This window comes from Lissotriton helveticus, chromosome 7 (assembly GCF_964261635.1).
Source record: "Lissotriton helveticus chromosome 7, aLisHel1.1, whole genome shotgun sequence".
Classification (NCBI taxonomy): domain Eukaryota; kingdom Metazoa; phylum Chordata; class Amphibia; order Caudata; family Salamandridae; genus Lissotriton; species Lissotriton helveticus.
Window position 1 is genome coordinate 1,655,475,054 of NC_136068.1, and position 16,565 is coordinate 1,655,491,618.

The 16,565-nt window shown below is 44.3% G+C and overlaps 1 long non-coding RNA gene across 2 annotated transcripts in view; it reads right to left on the reverse strand.

Annotated features, from left to right (window-relative positions):
* Positions 1–3,835: 3,835 nt before the first annotated feature.
* Positions 3,836–16,565, reverse strand: part of LOC144767595 (uncharacterized) — a 31,368-nt gene continuing 18,638 nt past the window's right edge. For both annotated transcript variants that reach the window (XR_013598273.1, XR_013598274.1), the window contains exon 5: positions 3,836–4,066. This is a non-coding gene — a long non-coding RNA (uncharacterized LOC144767595). The remainder of the gene's footprint in view (positions 4,067–16,565) is intronic.

Consider the following 16,565-nt stretch of genomic DNA (forward strand, 5'->3'; position numbering starts at 1 on the left):
TAAAAAAATCATTTTTAGATAAACAATATTTAACTTGGAGATCTGAAAAAGAAATAAATTTAGAATATTGATATAAATCTCCTAATAAATGAATTCCAGTTTGAGACCATCTGGTAATGATTTGATCATGAAAAACTGCTGGCAAATTATGGTTATTTAGAATGGGAGAATAATAATGAAGTTCTTTTAAACATACCACTTTCCTCCTTATTTGCCGCCAAACAATAAATGCAGCTAATACAATTTTAAATTTGTTTTTTTTGTAATAACTAGGTTCTAAGATTTTTACCAAACTTTGTGATACTTTATCACCTAACAGTAATTCATAGACTGACGGATATACTGATTCCTCATTAATAACATCCCTAAAAAGTAATATGCCCATATGTCTTAAGAAAATAAGCCAATAATACAGCCGGAAGTTAGGGACTCTCCAGCCGCCTTTTATTCTTGGCAAAATACACCATTTTAAAGCACGCCTTGAGCAATGGTAGCCCCAGAGCAACCTAGTCACCATTCTATCAATTTTGGCAAAATAAAGTGACAAGATTAACAAAGGGATTGTGCGGAATAAATATAAAAACTTCGGAAAAATTAACATTTTAATAATATTAACACGGCCGAACAAGGAAAAGTGTAAATTATTTAACCTTTCTAGCACCTTATTGGAAGATGAGAGGACAGGCTCAATATTGAGGGGTATAATGTCGTCGATCTTGGGGGAGATAATTATCCCCAGATATTGGGCTTCTGAGGCAAAAGTTATTTCACGTGGTCGCCCCCATTCTGAGTGAATCAGTTGAGTTTTAGTTATATTTAATTTATAACCAGAAAGTACGCCAAGTTCTTCAGCTAAACTAATTATTTTTGGGAGTGCCCGTCTGATATCTATGGTGGTAATAGCGACATCATCTGCATAAGCAAATACTTTAAAACGATTCTCACCAATTATTACAGGAATGATGTCTGTTGCAGTGCTTAGTTTACGAAGATAGGGTTCTAGCTATAAGGCAAACAACAAGGGGGACCATGGACAACCTTGCCTGGTCCCTCTTGTTATGGAAAAGCCTACAGAATTAGTATCTGTTACCCTAATAACTGCTTTGGGATTGAAATAGACAGCTTTTATTGCAGTAATATATGAATGTGGAAATCCCATCCATATTAATACAGACCAGAGAAACTCCCAGGTGACCCTGTCGAACGCTTTTTCAGCGTCCAACAGGGCCACCACAACGGGAGACTCTGAGGCCTGCGCCCAGTCCAACAAAGCTATTATTTTTTTTACATGATCGGTGGTGTCTCTTTTAAAAATAAATCAGAGTTGTCTAATATAGACCAAAGAAGGCATTAATGTGTTTAGTCTATTAGCCAAAATCTTAGAAAAGATTTTGCTGTCAAACTTGGGGTGATTAATGACTGTGTAACTTAATTTGACCTTCAACTGGAACACCTGCTTTACTTTATCTATTAGTGCTTCCTGTTGAAGCTGACTTAAGGCTAAGGGCAGAAGGGCACAAAGTGGGAAAGAGGGCATGAGTTAGGCAGAGGGTAGAAGGGCACAGAAACCAGTGGGGCAGAGGGCAAAAGGGCACACACAAGAGTGTGGCAGAGGGCAGAAAAGCACCAAAACAAGTGGTACAGAGGGCAGAAGGGCATAAAAAACGAGAGGGTGGCAGTGATGAACCAGGCAAAAAAAAACCCGCGAACACGCAAAGCGCCCCGCGAACACACAATGTGCCCCGCGAACACCAGCGACCAGGGAAAAATAAAAAATCTGCAAATTCACGAGAGTTCGCGAATTTTGCGGATTGCGAATACGCAAATACGCAAATTCGCGAATTCGCAAAATTCGCCCATGCTTAAATAAAAAGACTAACTTTGGCAAAATCATCATTTTCACCAGATTTGTGCGGCCAAACAATGAAAGTGGTAAATGTGACCACCCTTAGAAGCTTGCACATATCTCCTTTTTGAGCGTAGCAAAATTAACTGTAGTGAGATCTGCAATATTATGAGTTATCCTAACTCGAAGATACCTCATTTCATTTTTACATGTAATTCCCTCAGTGTTTATATTCCAGGCCATAACTTCTGTTTTTTCTTTGTTAATATCATAGCCTGATATAGACCCACCTCTCTGGTTACATCTAAAAGACTGATCATAGTTTGCTGTAAATTGGAGGTATAGATAATTATATCATCTATCTATCTTCCTGGACCAACCTCCAAACTCAAAGGGTACTATGTTCTCAGCGCTCCTTATTTTACATGCCAGGGGCTCTATATACATGTAGAATAAAAGTGGTGACAAAGGGCACCTTTGCCTGTGCCACGCCTGATAGATACTGGTGGGGTCAACATGCCGTTCACTAACACTCTTGCAGTGGGAGCCTGGTATATAGCTGATAGGGTATTAGAGAAATTTGGTCCAAGATTAAGATGTTAACTAAAGTGTGCAAATAAAGCCAATTAACTCAATCAAACGCCTTGGTGGCATCTACAGCGGTAACCGCCAAGGGGAGATCATAGGCCAAAGCCATATCTATGGAACCAATAAGGGAAAAAGTCCGCTCTTTCAACTGTCTGCCTCTAATAAAACCCTTTTGGTCCTCATGAACTATCTGTGAAATGGCACCATTCAGTCTCCCAGCCATAATTTTAGCAAACAACTTATAGTCAGTGTTCAAGAAGGAAATAAGCCTGTAAGATTCAACATTCTTTGGTGATTTCCCTGGCTTAGGTATTAACATTATATTATACTGCCCTCCTCATTCCATGAGGAGGGCAGAGAAATAACCCCCAAATCTAATTAAATAGCTTACACATAATCGGGATTAGAATAGTAACCAATAATTTATAAACATCAGCGGGAAGGCCATCTGGCCCAGGTGCCTTACCTGCCCCCCCCCCCCCAATAGCCTCCTCGACTTCACCCTCCGTAATCTCTTGATTCAAGACATCCTTAAACAAATCCAGTAAGGGTTCTAATAATTCCGCCCATCTCCAGGCCGCCAGGTCTTCAACCACCAAATCCTCCTGATAAACCTTCCTAAAATACGCATGAAATGCTGCAGCTGTTCCTTTACTGTCCGTAATCATTAAAACCGTCTCCTCACACTTAACTTCTTTGATCATGTTACGAACTTGATCATTCTTTGTCTTCCAAGCTAAAAGCTTGCTGCACCCCACCCCATATTCAAAATGCGCGAGCTGGCTGGAGTCCCACTTCTCCTTAACTCTCTCACTCAAGATTCCAGCTAAATCTGGTTTAAAATCAGTAAGCTGTTTTAAAACCTCTTCACTAGGCCCTCTAGTACCAGGGGTAACTAAACCCGCCTCCAGTTTATGAATTTTCTCCTCCAAATCTGTAACTCTAGTGTAGTGAAGTCTTCTTTTGTTTGCTGCCATAGATCCCAACCTCCCCCACTGAAATGCCTTGTATGTATCCCTAACAATCTCTGTCTTAGCTGACCCTTGATTCATCTTAAAAAAACTTTTGTCTCCTCCTTCAAAACCTCCGCTACAACCTGATAAGAGAGTATCGTTCGATCCAACCTCCAAATTGAAGCCAATGTGCCACCCCCTAATCTTAACTTAAGAAATATAGCTGAATGGTCTGAAAGATGAACTCCAATATGGCCCACCTGAACAACTGAATCAACCAGCCTTTGGTCCACCAAATAGTAATAATCCGGGATTTATGATTATACTTTTTATTATAAAACGTAAATTGCGATTTTTCTATTAACAGGACTAGAGAATCTGGATTTCATTAAAGACACGGAGGCTAACATTATGCATATAACTTTTAATGCAAACCCAAGCAGCCGCATATGTCACAAAGCAATAGTTCCATATAGAACATTCTTAACAAAACAATTCCAGTAAGCACTAGGCAATCAGCCTCTTTTAAATGAGGAGTAAAGGAGAGAAAGGAAATGTCCCAATAAAAACTTCAACGAAGGATCAACGAATCTTCACAAAATCAAGATAGATGAAGGATGAATAAAGTCTCCAAGATCCATAGAGAAAAAATCAGGAACATGAGTTCACGAGAGGTCATCTGAAAAGAAAAAGGGGATCAATCCTGACAAGGAACATAAGAATATAGCAAGTTAAGTATTCAAATAAACATATCACATGAATTAAACAGTAAGCAAAAATCAACCCTCAACCACCCAAGGGAAGGGTGGGAGGGATAAGGTTAGCCTCCGTGTCTTTAATGAAATCCAGTTTCTCTAGTCTTGTTAATAGGAGAATCGCAATATCATTACAAGACCGGAGGCTACCATTATGCATGTTGGTAGCCATGTAAGACAACATCAGACATATGAGTGATTGGTTTACAATAATGATGAGCAAAAGTTCTAGAATTCGACCAATCAGCAGCTTTAAGAATATCATCCAACTTACATCCTGACCAAAAGGACTTACTGGCCATAGCACCCCTGATAGAGTGCGGTTTGAAGATATTTAGATCAACACCAGCAATGTTCATAACAATTTTGACCCATCTTGCAATAGAGGCAGAGGAAATACCCTTATGAGGTTTAATGAAGGATATCAGTAACTGATTAACATTACAAGGGCGAAGAGCATGCATTCTCAAATCATATTGTTTCATACAATCCACAACACATAGTTTTCTACAAATATCAAAATGTGGATAGAAAATAGAATCAGATATAGTCTTGGTCCTTCTGTGGAGTTCAAATTTGACGCCAAACATATCATAATACCTATAGGAAATATCTAGAGCTCTAACATCAGAAACTCTACGACAGGAAATTAAGCAAAGAAGGGTAGCTAATTTGATAGAAAGGTTCTTTCTGTTCAAAAGCGAGTTATCTGGCCAACTACAGAAAAGGTCAAGAATTAATTTAACAACCCACAAAGATTGATATCTAGGTTTTGGAGGTCTTCTAAGCCTAGCTGCTGTCCAAACCTACATCTCCAAATGTCACATAAACCCAACTGAGTCATCAGCAGTCTAATTTTTGATCCAAAATTGCATTAAAATCACCTGCCATAATAATACGTAACGAAAAATTCAATATTTCCCTAGACAAATCATCTAAAGATCCTATGTCTTCCTGATTCGAACCATAATATCCCACCAAAATAAGCACTTCCCCATATACCTTTACTTAACAATCAACATGGTGGCCGGCTAGTTGCGGGCTGTGGGTGGCGGCTAAGGCGGGCGGAGCTCTAGGTTGTTCTTTACATACCGTCTGGGAGTCCAGTGTGCGTCGACCAGCCTGGCATCCGAGGAGGTGGAGTTTCTTCCATGCTGTGCAGCTCGAGCTCTGAGCTAGCGGAGGGCGCGGGCTGCCGGTGAGTTTTGAGTTTTGGGAGGTGCAGGGAGTTTGCAGAGACGCGAGGAGGCCACAGAGATGGAGGTGGAGCCTGTGAGGCAGTCAGAGCTCAGCTGGGAGCGAGCTACCTCGGAGGTCGGAAAAAGACGCAGAGCAGCGGCTAGGATTCTTTTTCGAGGGGATAGACGGGGGAGAGGCAGGCAGGTGGAAAGTAGGGGTGAAAACACTGCAGAGAAGAGCGTTTCACTGTCAAAGGCTTCTAAGGAAAAACATTTCTCCACTCTACCCCAGGACCAGTTGCAAGAGATTTCACCCCTAGGATAAATAGTAGTGCCTCAGCAGCCCTCAAATCTGTGAATGTGTGTAACCCATCTGGGGTGACCCTGTTGAGGTTAGAACCCAGGGGAGGGAGTAGTGCCAGGGGCATGTTAAAGGGCTATTTCCAGGTACACTTTAAGGAGCACCGGGAAGAGGGGACAGAAGCCGTTATTTAACCAAGAGGACTCTAACACCTTAGAGATTAAGGAGGTTAAGGCCAGGGACAGGTGCACCGTTAAGAATTGAAAAAAAGCTGTAAGAAGCTGGCAACGGGGGGCTCAGTAGAGCGTAAGATTAAGGTGACTCCCTCACTCAGATCGTATTTTCAAGGTGTTGCTGAAGACTTTGGTGTTGAAAGGGAAATCACTACCCACAAAGTTAACAGGGCCAGCGACAACCCCCGAGGAAAGGCAGCTATATCAGAACAGGGCTGGTGTAGGGGGCGGCTTGGAAGAGGCGTTTGATACAGATTTGACGGATTGGTCTAAACATTCGAGTCCTAATTGTTTTCACGTTTTATCTTTAGATATGGGTGAGGGTGATGAGGCTCCTCAGGCTGAGGTTAATTTAAGTGTTCAACGTCTGGACGCAGGTCCTGAGGTAACTAGCCCTGATATTACGGTAGTCCCAGCACTTAGTGCCACACAATCAATTTCTGGGGAAATGCAATCCGACCCGCTAGGGCAGCACGGGGTGGTTGAGCATGATGGCAGTGATCTCTCTATAATCGACATGTTAAAAAAATTGAATCTAGAAATGCACAAGTCGAACCAGGAAAGTAGCTTGCGGTCTGATAGAGAAGAAGATAGACGATTTGAGTACTCAAACTATAGCACTTGAGGTTGAGGTTAAGGATCTCAGAGAGGAGGTTATGGTTAATCGTAAAGAACGAGAAGTTGTTAAGATTAAGGAAAGGGACCACGAGGAAAGGGTAGAAAGATTGGAGAACATGCAGAGATGAAGTAACTTGAAAATCTTAAAACGTCCGGAGGGTAAAGAAGGTGTAGACATTAGAATATATGTAGTGCAGTTGTTGAAAAATGAGTTTCACTTGGAGGAGACAGAGGAGGAGAGCTCCAGAGATATTCAGAGAATACATTGTGATCCCTTCAGAATGAACCCTAATCTTGCTAAACCCAGGAGAATTTTGATAAACTTCATGACGTATACTTTGAAAGAAAAGATTTTGGCGAGTGCTCCTAAGAAGAAAACTATGGAAGTAGATGGTGTAAAGGTTGAAGTAAGATCAGACTTATAATCTGTCACAGCTAACAGGCAATGGGAGCTTGGCAAATGGATCAAGCCGCTGAGGAAATTATGGGCTTCGGTTCAGTTGAAGTTTCTAGCCCTCTTAAAGGTGATGTGGAACAACAAGATGCATTTGTTCCATTTTGTTGAAGAGGTAGATCATTTCTTGAAACAATGTCAATATGGAGATAATTAAAGCTGGAATTCTAGGATGTTTTTGTGACTTTTAATTTTGCCTCTTAATAGACTTTTTGGTTTAAGTTTATTTGAGGCACCGCCCGTCAAGGACACCCATAGGGCTTAATAGCCATGTATATTTGGATTGGGTTTTCGGGGGAAAGGGGGTGGGTTTTAGGTTTCCTTTGGGGTGGTGGGGGGGAGGGGAGAGGGAAAAAGCTGAAAAATCCTCAGGGTACGTTTTTGCTGTGATTGGAAGGGAGGGTGCGAGAGTATGACTGCTGTTGACTGGGATGAGTGGAGGTTGTCTTAACAAGTTGAAAATTCTATCGTGGTACGTTAATGGAATGCGGGTTAAGAAAAGACGGGAGTTGATTTTGAAATATTCGAGGGACTCTCCGGCACAAATAGCTATTTTACAGGAGACCCACCTAACTGGAGAGGAGAGTAAGGAGCTGCTCACTGCTCAGCGCTGGCTGGCTCAGGCTGTATATACTCCACAGACAGCCGTGACAAAGGGAGTTGCAGACTTAATTAAACAAGGTTTGAATATTTTGGTGGAAGGTAAGGCTGCTAGCATGGGTTGATTGTTACGGAACAAAAATTGTTGATTGTCCCTTGTCCAAAGCCAGTCTGATGTTGTCTGTTATCTCCAGCAATGCTGTCTCTGTACTATGGGCAGCCCTAAAACCGGACTTTGAGGGATCCATTTGCCCATAATTCTCTAGATAGGTGACAAGCTGTTGGTTTAATAATGATTCCACAACTTTCCCGAAATAGGGAAGTAGCAAAATGGGCCGTAAGTTCAGACAAAGTTTAGGGTCGGCTGTGGATTTTTTTAGGATAGGCCTAACCCTTGAAGCTTTCCATAAATTCGGGAACTCAATTTCCGATAATGATTTATTGAATAGGTTAGTTAGAATTTCCAATACTACTGGGAACCGTGTCGGTGGAAGAACCATATTTTATTTTCTGCATAACTGTTTCCACTGACTCAACGCTACAACTTACAAATTCGTCGAGGATATGTGGGGGATCTATAGGTAGGCTGGACACATTTTCTGGAAGATCCTTAATTAATTGATTGGAGTGGAAAAGAGTGATTGAATGTAGAATTTCTTTTCTTCAAAGAATTTGGAGAGAGAATCGGTCCAGTCATGAGAATTTGGAGTTTGTGACTTGGTAGGAGGGATGTGAATTTATTCAGGATTCTATAGAGTTTTCTCCATTGTCTATTTAGTTTAACCCCTCCCATGCTCGTGACGGAACCGTTCCGTCACGAGCCTTGGGTGGGCTGTGCTGGTGACGGAATGGTTCCGTCACGGCCCCGCCGCCGCGCCGCACTCTATTGAGCGGGCGGGGCCGTGACGGAACCGTTCCATCAAAAGCACAGCTCACCCGCGTGCCGTGACGGAGCGGTTCCGTCACGCGCACGGGACCGCCGCGGGTTAAAAGAAATATATTTTTTGCTTGCTTAATGTCCTCCATGAGGCCCTGGTGGACTTATTTATATACTTTACAGTATTTCTTTGATTTTCTCCACTTTTTCTCCATTTATGTTCCGCTCCTCTACACAAGAGCTTCACTGTCTTTAGGTGCTCCGTAAACCAGGGGGCAGTCCCAGGTTTAACTTTAACTTTAGTGAGAGGGGCTATTTTATCTAGTGTCACAGTAATGGCCTCTTCCAAAGCAGGTTTTGCAAGGAAGGTTCAGTGTATAGCCACTTCACCACTAGGCCCCCCCGCGCTAATTCTTTTCTATTTGGGGTAGTTCATGCTCTGGACCCTGTAACATTTTGACCACATAAGGTACCCATGCCAAATTTGTGTCCTTTTCTTCCAACATCATGGGGATTTGAAAGGTACCCAGGGTTTCTTGACTCACCTCGAAGGGACCCAGAAATTAGCCAAAATACAGGTGAATGTTGTTTTTTGTGGAAAATGGCGAAAAAGGGCTGCAGAAGAAAGTGTTTGGTTTTTTCTCTGCAATTAGCATCAACAGAGGATTTTTGGTGCCAAAATCACCATTGTCCCAGCTTTCAGGGACTGACAGACTTTTGTCAGAAAACCACATTTATTTTGCACAGTTTTGGCATTTTACTGGGACATAGCCTATTTTTGCTACTTTTTGTTCTTTCAACCCCATTCCAGTTAGTGGTAGAAATTGGTGTGAAAGCAATAAAGGATCCTGAACACTTATACATTTCTGAAAAGTAGACAACAATTTAAATTGAGCAAGGGGTCATTTGTCTAGATCCTTCAACTTTTTTCAATTGAAACTAACAGTTGAATATAAGAAAAATTGAAAATGGGTTGAAAAAAGCAGCAATTTGTTCCAATGTTTTTACCTGTAACCTCGCATAAGTATGACATTTTTTAAAACAATATACCGTTACATCCGCTGGACCCCTTTAGTTGTGGGGATATAGAGGACTTGTAGGTTCATTAAGAGCCAAAAAATGAGCAGAGTCTTGCAATGGTTTTTCATTGTGTTTCAGGCATATAGCTATTCATTTGGTAAAATATAAAGAGTGAAAAATAGGTATCAAAGACGCCTATGTATTTCTGAAATAGGAATATAATATAGAGTTTAGAATAAGGATGGGCGAAATTTGCGAATTCACGGTTCACCAAATCACGCTAAAGCGAACTTGCAATTCGCACAGTCCACGAATTTGTGCGAATTTGCTGTTTTTGCCAGTTCGCGAGGGTTTTTTACAAGTTCGGGAACGTGAACGTACTTGTGTGGTCGCAACAGTCGCGACCCTGTGGTTTATCGTGGCCACCCTCCGGTTCATCACGGCCACCCGCTGCTTCACCAATGCCACCCTCTGGTTTGCCACTGCCACCCTCTGGATCATCGCTGCCACCCTCTGGTTCACCACTGCCACCCTCTGGTTCATCACTGCTATCCTCTGGTTCATCACCTTGTGGTTCACCACTGCCACCATCTGGTTCATCACTGCCACCCTCTGGTTCATCACTGCCACCCTCTGGTTTGCCACTGCCACCCTCTGGATCATCACTGCCACCCTTTGGTTCACCAGTGCCACCCTCTGGTTCATCACTGCCACCCTCTGGTTGATCACTGCCACCTTCTGGTTCAAGGCTGCCACCCTCTGGTTGATCACTGCCATCCTCTGGTTCATCCCTGCCACCCTCTGGTTCATCACTGCCACCCTCTGGTTCCACACTGCCACCCTCTGGTTCCACACTGCCACCCTCTGGTTTTTATTTATTTATTTATTATTTACATTTGTATGGCGCTACAGCTACCCAAAAAGGGTTTCCCGGCGCCTGTGACATTCGATTAGATTGAAGGGGTGATGCTGAAATTTTGGTATTACTGCAGTTGTTTCTGGAACAACCAGGTTTTTACATGTTTCCGGAATTTAGTATAGCTTTCTTCTTTCCGGATGTACGGGGGGAGCGAGTTCCATAAGGTGGGTCCTTTCACAGCAAAAGAACGCCCTCCTGTTCTTTGTAATTTGAATCTCGGGACGGCGAAATTCGCTGCTGTTTGGGATCGAAGATTTCTTGTAGGCAGATAGGGAGAGGCCAAGGCTTGTAAGTAGCCGGGTGCAGTTTTGGTTTTAATTTTAAACATAAAGGTCAGGGTTTTGAAGCTGATCCGATGTTCTATCCTGAGCCAGTGTAAATCATTCAGATGTTTAGATATTCTGTCAAACTTAGGGATCCTGCACAGGAGTCGTGCCGCAGCGTTTTGGATCAATTGGAGTCGTTTGATCACTGCTAAGTTTGAGCTCAAGTAGAGTATGTTTCCGTAATCAATACGTGATGTTATTAAAGCATTTACTACGGTTTTTTTAGTGTTTTGGGGCAACATCCAAATGATTTTCTTTAACCATTTTATTATGGTGAAGCAGGGGCCAGACACTTTATTTGCCTGCTGTTTCATCGACAAAGTATTGTCAATAATGATCCCTAGATTTCTTACTTGAGTGGCTGGGGTAGGAAGATTTCCCATCTCAGATGGCCAATGTGAGGGGTTCCAAAGCTCTTTATTTCTTCCTAATAGGAGGACCTCAGTTTTGTCCCCGTTTAACTTCAACTGGTTGGTGGTCATCCAGTTGAAGATCTCCTGGAGACCATTTTTCAGGACAGAAGGGGTTGAGGGGTTTGACTCATATAGGGAAAAGATGATCTGCGAGTCATCAGCATATGACATTAAGGTTAGGCCTACGCGATCAGCTAAATCGGCCAGTGGTCTCAGGTACAGATTTAAAAATAGCGGGCTCAGAATGGAGCCCTGTGGGACTCCATAAGGGGCGGGGAGCGTATCTGAGCATGCAATACTGGATTTGATCTGGTAGGATCTGTCAGCTAGGAAGGACATTATCCATTTGAGGGCCTCTTTACAGATACCATTTCCTTCTAGAGTGGCCAGGAGAGTTTTATGTGAGATAGTATCAAACGCCGCACTCAAATCGAAGAGAATGAGTGCGACTGTTTGACCCCTATCCAGGAGCTTTTGAATTTTTTACGTCACACCCAGTAGAGTGGTTTCCGTTGAATGTCCTGCTCGGAAACCTGATTGCGAAGGGTGGAGGAGGTTGTTTTTCTCCGTGAAGGAAGTGAGGGCGGAATGGATGTGTCTTTCCATCAGTTTAGAAAATGCTGGGAGTAACGATATGGGCCGATAATTAGATAGAATCATAGGGTCGGCTGAAGGTTTCTTCAGTAATGGGGTCACCATGGCATGCTTCCAGCTAGCCGGGACAGTGGAAGTTAGAAGGGAAGCGTTTAGCGTGTCTGCTATGATGGTCAAAGCGGAGGTGTCAAGTTGTTTCAGAAAGCGGACCGGAAGGGGATCGCAGGGGGAGCCTGATGAAATGGACTTCAAGGACATTTGTAGGGAGTCCAAGGTTATGGGGGGCCATTTCTCAAGAGGGGATTATATCCTCCGGCGTTTTAAGGATATGCTGCTCTGAAACATTATCCTGGGGTCTAGCAGTAATGTTTGTAACAATGTTTTCTATTTTGTCGTAGAAGAATGTCGCCAGGTCTTGACATTGTTTTTTCGTTAACGGGTGAGCTGTAGCCGTTGTTTGAGCCCCTGCTAGATCCCTTACTGTGCTAAATAGGGTCTTTGTTTTGTTTGTGGCGTTGTTGATGGTGTTTGCCACATAAAGAGCTCGGGCTTTCCTACAGGAGGTATGATACGCATTTCTTGCCTTATTGTATGTTGTTTTATTTTCGTGATTGTAATTTTTGCGCCATTTTCTTTCTAAAACTTTACATTTAGATTTTTCAGTTTTGAGGAATTCATTAAACCAGGGGGCAGGGGGGCGGTGGAAGTTTCTTTTTGCCTCCATTAAAGGAAGGCATTGGTTTACTGCTGTTTCTAGCCACTAATTGGTAGTTTTCGCAATATTTTCCATATTTTGGTCGTAGGAAGGGGTGCTAATTTTAAGTGCGTCGTTCAGTCTGTTAATATCTAATAATTTCCAATTTCTCATGGATTTCGCAGCCCAGGTCGTATTCCTAGGAGGAAAAGATCTCTTTAGGTTAAAGTTAATGAGGTGGTGATCTGAACAACATATGGGGTTGGTTTGGGTCCATTTTAGATCAGGGATATTGGAAAAAATAGGGTCCAGTAGGTGCCCTGCCTTATGTGTAGGACCAACATTGAGAAGTGATAGGTTGAGAGCAGTGAGATCGTCTATTAGATTACAGCAGGCCACATTTGTTTGGTCCTCAAGATGCAGATTTAGGTCCCCTAAAAGAGTAACATTTTTAGAATCTAGCAGAAGTGGGGTGATGTGATTTGCTAGGTTGGCTGCCCAGGAGTTTGCGTTCCCAGGTGGTCTATATATTAGGAGCCCGGACAGAGTGAAATTAGGGTTGAGGGTGATTTGGAAAGAGGCTGCTTCACAGTCAGGGATATTAACTGGGAGCAATTTACAGGTAAAATCTTTTAGATATATTATAGCAATTCCTCCACCCACTTGGCCTTGTCTATCTTGTCTTATGATAGCATAGTTGTCCGGGAGAGCAGTAGCTACATCCGGTCCAGAGCTTTCGTGTAGCCAAGTTTCGGTTAGAAAGAGGGCACTTGGAGCATCATCTAGTAAAAGGGTGAGGATATCCAGTTTGTGTTGTGGTAATGATCTGCAATTGACGCTAAGAAAGGAGTAGTTGAGGTTAGTGCATTTTGGACGTTTGGTTGTGGGTTGGGAAGTGGGTATTGGGTCCGAATAGGGTTGGATATTTGTGAGTTGAAGTTTGCAGTTGTTACAATGTAAGTCCCCTAGTGGCGAAAGGCCAGTGCAGTCGCGATGTAAATTGGGGCGTAATGCTTTTAATTGCAAGGAGGACATACCTGCAACGTGGGGAATATAGGGTGTCCTTCCCCATGCCCCTGTACTGGACGGGACCAGACGGGCATGTCTTAGGCTAGTCTTTGGCGCGGTGTTTGTCGCGGGTGCTGCGCGTGATCGCTGCGCGTCATTGAGTGGGACTATTTTTGTATAGGACGTGCTTTAGTTCAGCTCAGGTAGTTTGCCCAATCAGTGACTGCCCCAGCCAGGAGGCAGGAAGAAGGTACCACCCTGAGCCCTCCCCACAAACAAGCCTAGCGCTTGCGGAGGACCGGGGCTGCAGGGGACATAAGCTTTATCAGGTGACTTAACACAATCTATATCACTCAGTGCTGTTTTTTTTTCTTAAATCAAAAATAGACGCAGTGAAAATAAAAGGTGTAGCGCTTGTTTTCAGCGCTTTGTCAGAGATCACAGTTTTTAAAAAAAAATGCAAATACAGCGACGTAACTAGCAATTCAGTCACGCAGCTAAATGTGGTAATATCTTTCAGCGTAGCCTTCTCTTCGTCGTAGTCAACAGATAGAGAATGATCTACCAGGGCTTTTGTAGAGGACGTGCTTTACTTCAGCTCCGCCTCTGAAAGGTAGTTTGCCCAATCAGTGCCTGCCCCAGCCAGGAGGCAGGAAGAAGGTACCGCCCTGAGCCCTCCCCACAAACAAGCCTAGCGCTTGCGGAGGACCGGGGCTGCAGGGGACATAAGCTTTATCAGGTGACTTAACACAATCTATATCACTCAGTGCTGTTTTTTTTAAAATCAAAAATAGACGCAGTGAAAATGAAAGGTGTAGCGCTTGTTTTCAGCGCTTTGTCAGAGATCACAGTTTTTAAAAAAAAATGCAAATACAAATACAGCGACGTAACTAGCAATTCAGTCACGCAGCTAAATGTGGTAATATCTTTCAGCGTAGCCTTCTCTTCGTCGTAGTCAACAGATAGAGAATGATCTACCAGGGCTTTTGTAGAGGACGTGCTTTACTTCAGCTCCGCCTCTGAAAGGTAGTTTGCCCAATCAGTGCCTGCCCCAGCCAGGAGGCAGGAAGAAGGTACCGCCCTGAGCCCTCCCCACAAACAAGCCTAGCGCTTGCGGAGGACCGGGGCTGCAGGGGACCTAAGCTTTATCAGGTGACTCACTGCCACCCTCTGGTTGATCACTACCACCCTCTGGTTCTAGACTGCCACCCTCTGGTTCATCACTGCCACCCTCTGGTTCATGATAGCACCCTCTGGTTCACCACTGCCACCCTCTGGTTCATCACAGCACCCTCTGGTTCACCACTGCCACTGTCTGGTTCACCACTGTCACTCTCTGGTTTACCACTGTCACCCTCTGGTTCACCACTGCCACCCTCTGGTTCAAGACTGCCATCCTCCGGTTCATCACTGCCACCCTCTGGTTCACCAATGCCACCCTCTGGTTTGCCACTGCCACCCTCTGGATCATCACTGCCACCCTCTGGTTCACCACTGCCACCCTCTGGTTCATCACTGCTATCCTCTGGTTCATCACTGCTATCCTCTGGTTCATCACCTTGTGATTCACCACTGCCACCCTCTGGTTCATCACTGCCACCCTCTGGTTCATCACCGTCACCCTCTGGTTTGCCACTGCCACCCTCTGGATCATCACTGCCACCCTCTGGTTCACCACTGCCACCCTCTGGTTCATCACTGCCACCCTCTGGTTGATCACTGCCATCCTCTGGTTCAAGGCTGCTATCCTCTGGTTGAGCACTGACATCCTCTGGTTTATCCCTGCCACCCTCTGGTTCATCACTGCCACCCTCTGGTTCCGCACTGCCACCCTCTGGTTCACCAGTGCCACCCTCTGGTTCATCACTGCCAACCTCTGGTTCATCACTGCCACCCTCTGGTTCATCACTGCCAACCTCTGGTTGATCATTGCCACCCTCTGGTTTATCACTGCCATCCTCTGGTTCATCCCTGCCACCCTCTGGTTCCGCACTGCCACCCTCTGGTTCCGCACTGCCACCCTCTGGTTCACCAGTGCCACCCTCTGGTTCATCAGTGCCACCCTCTGGTTCATCACTGCCACCCTCTGGTTCATCACTGCCACCCTTTGGTTGATCACTGCATCCTCTGGTTCATCCCTGCCACCCTCTGGTTCATCACTGCCACCCTCTGGTTCAACAGTGCCACCCTCTGGTTGATCACTGCCACCCTCTGGTTCAAGACTGCCACCCTCTGGTTCATCACTGCTATCCTCTGGTTCATAACCCTCTGGTTAACCACTGCCACCCTCTGGTTCATTACTTCCACCCTCTGGTTCATCACTGCCACCCTCTGGTTTGCCACTGCCACCCTCTGGATCATCACTGTCCCCCTCTGGTTTATCACAGCACCCTCTGGTTCACCACTACCACCCTCTTGTTCACCACTGTAGATTATGGGGGGAAAGCAAAGCACACCTTCCCAGCCTCAACCGAGATGAATTCATTTGGGGCTGGTTAATGTGTCACTGAATTTGAGCTTCAAGTCTGGCACCTGATCCCTTAGCTGTAAGTGCTTCCTGTTGCAGGTGAATTTTTTTTGCAGGAGCATTGTGCCATACTTGTAACTAATCTCTGACCCTGCTTTGAGGGTCAGAGCAGGGTCAGAGAATAGTTGCAAGTAGGCAACTGAATTTGGAGGGGCCCCTCAGGAAGCACTACAGGGAATGGTTACAAATTAGCTTGAACTTTTGCACCTGCTAAGTGCTTTCAATTTAGTTTTTGTGCAATTTCGTGAGATTCACGGGCGCGAATTCGTGATAAATCTAACTCGCAATCCGCAAATTTGTGCAAATTTGCGAATTGTTTTTTTTTGCATGTTCGCAGGTTTTTTTGCGTCTTCGCAAGCCGCTTGCAGCGCACCAACAGCGAACTTACCCATGCGGTCGTACATGGGCGCGGCCATCTTGTGTGCGTTGCGTATTTCCGGTTCTGGACGCTATTGACAATCTGGCGTTGTGTTCGGCGTGCTATTACGAGTTCGCCTGTGTTTTTGCATGCTCGCGGGGAAAATATCGCGCAAACTTACCCACGCGGTCCTCTATGGGCACAGCCATCTTGTTTTTCATTCATTGCTATGGTTTTTGGGTATGCTACCTTTCTATCCATCTTACATCTTTGTAGTCCTATGTTTTTCTGAACTTTTATTTG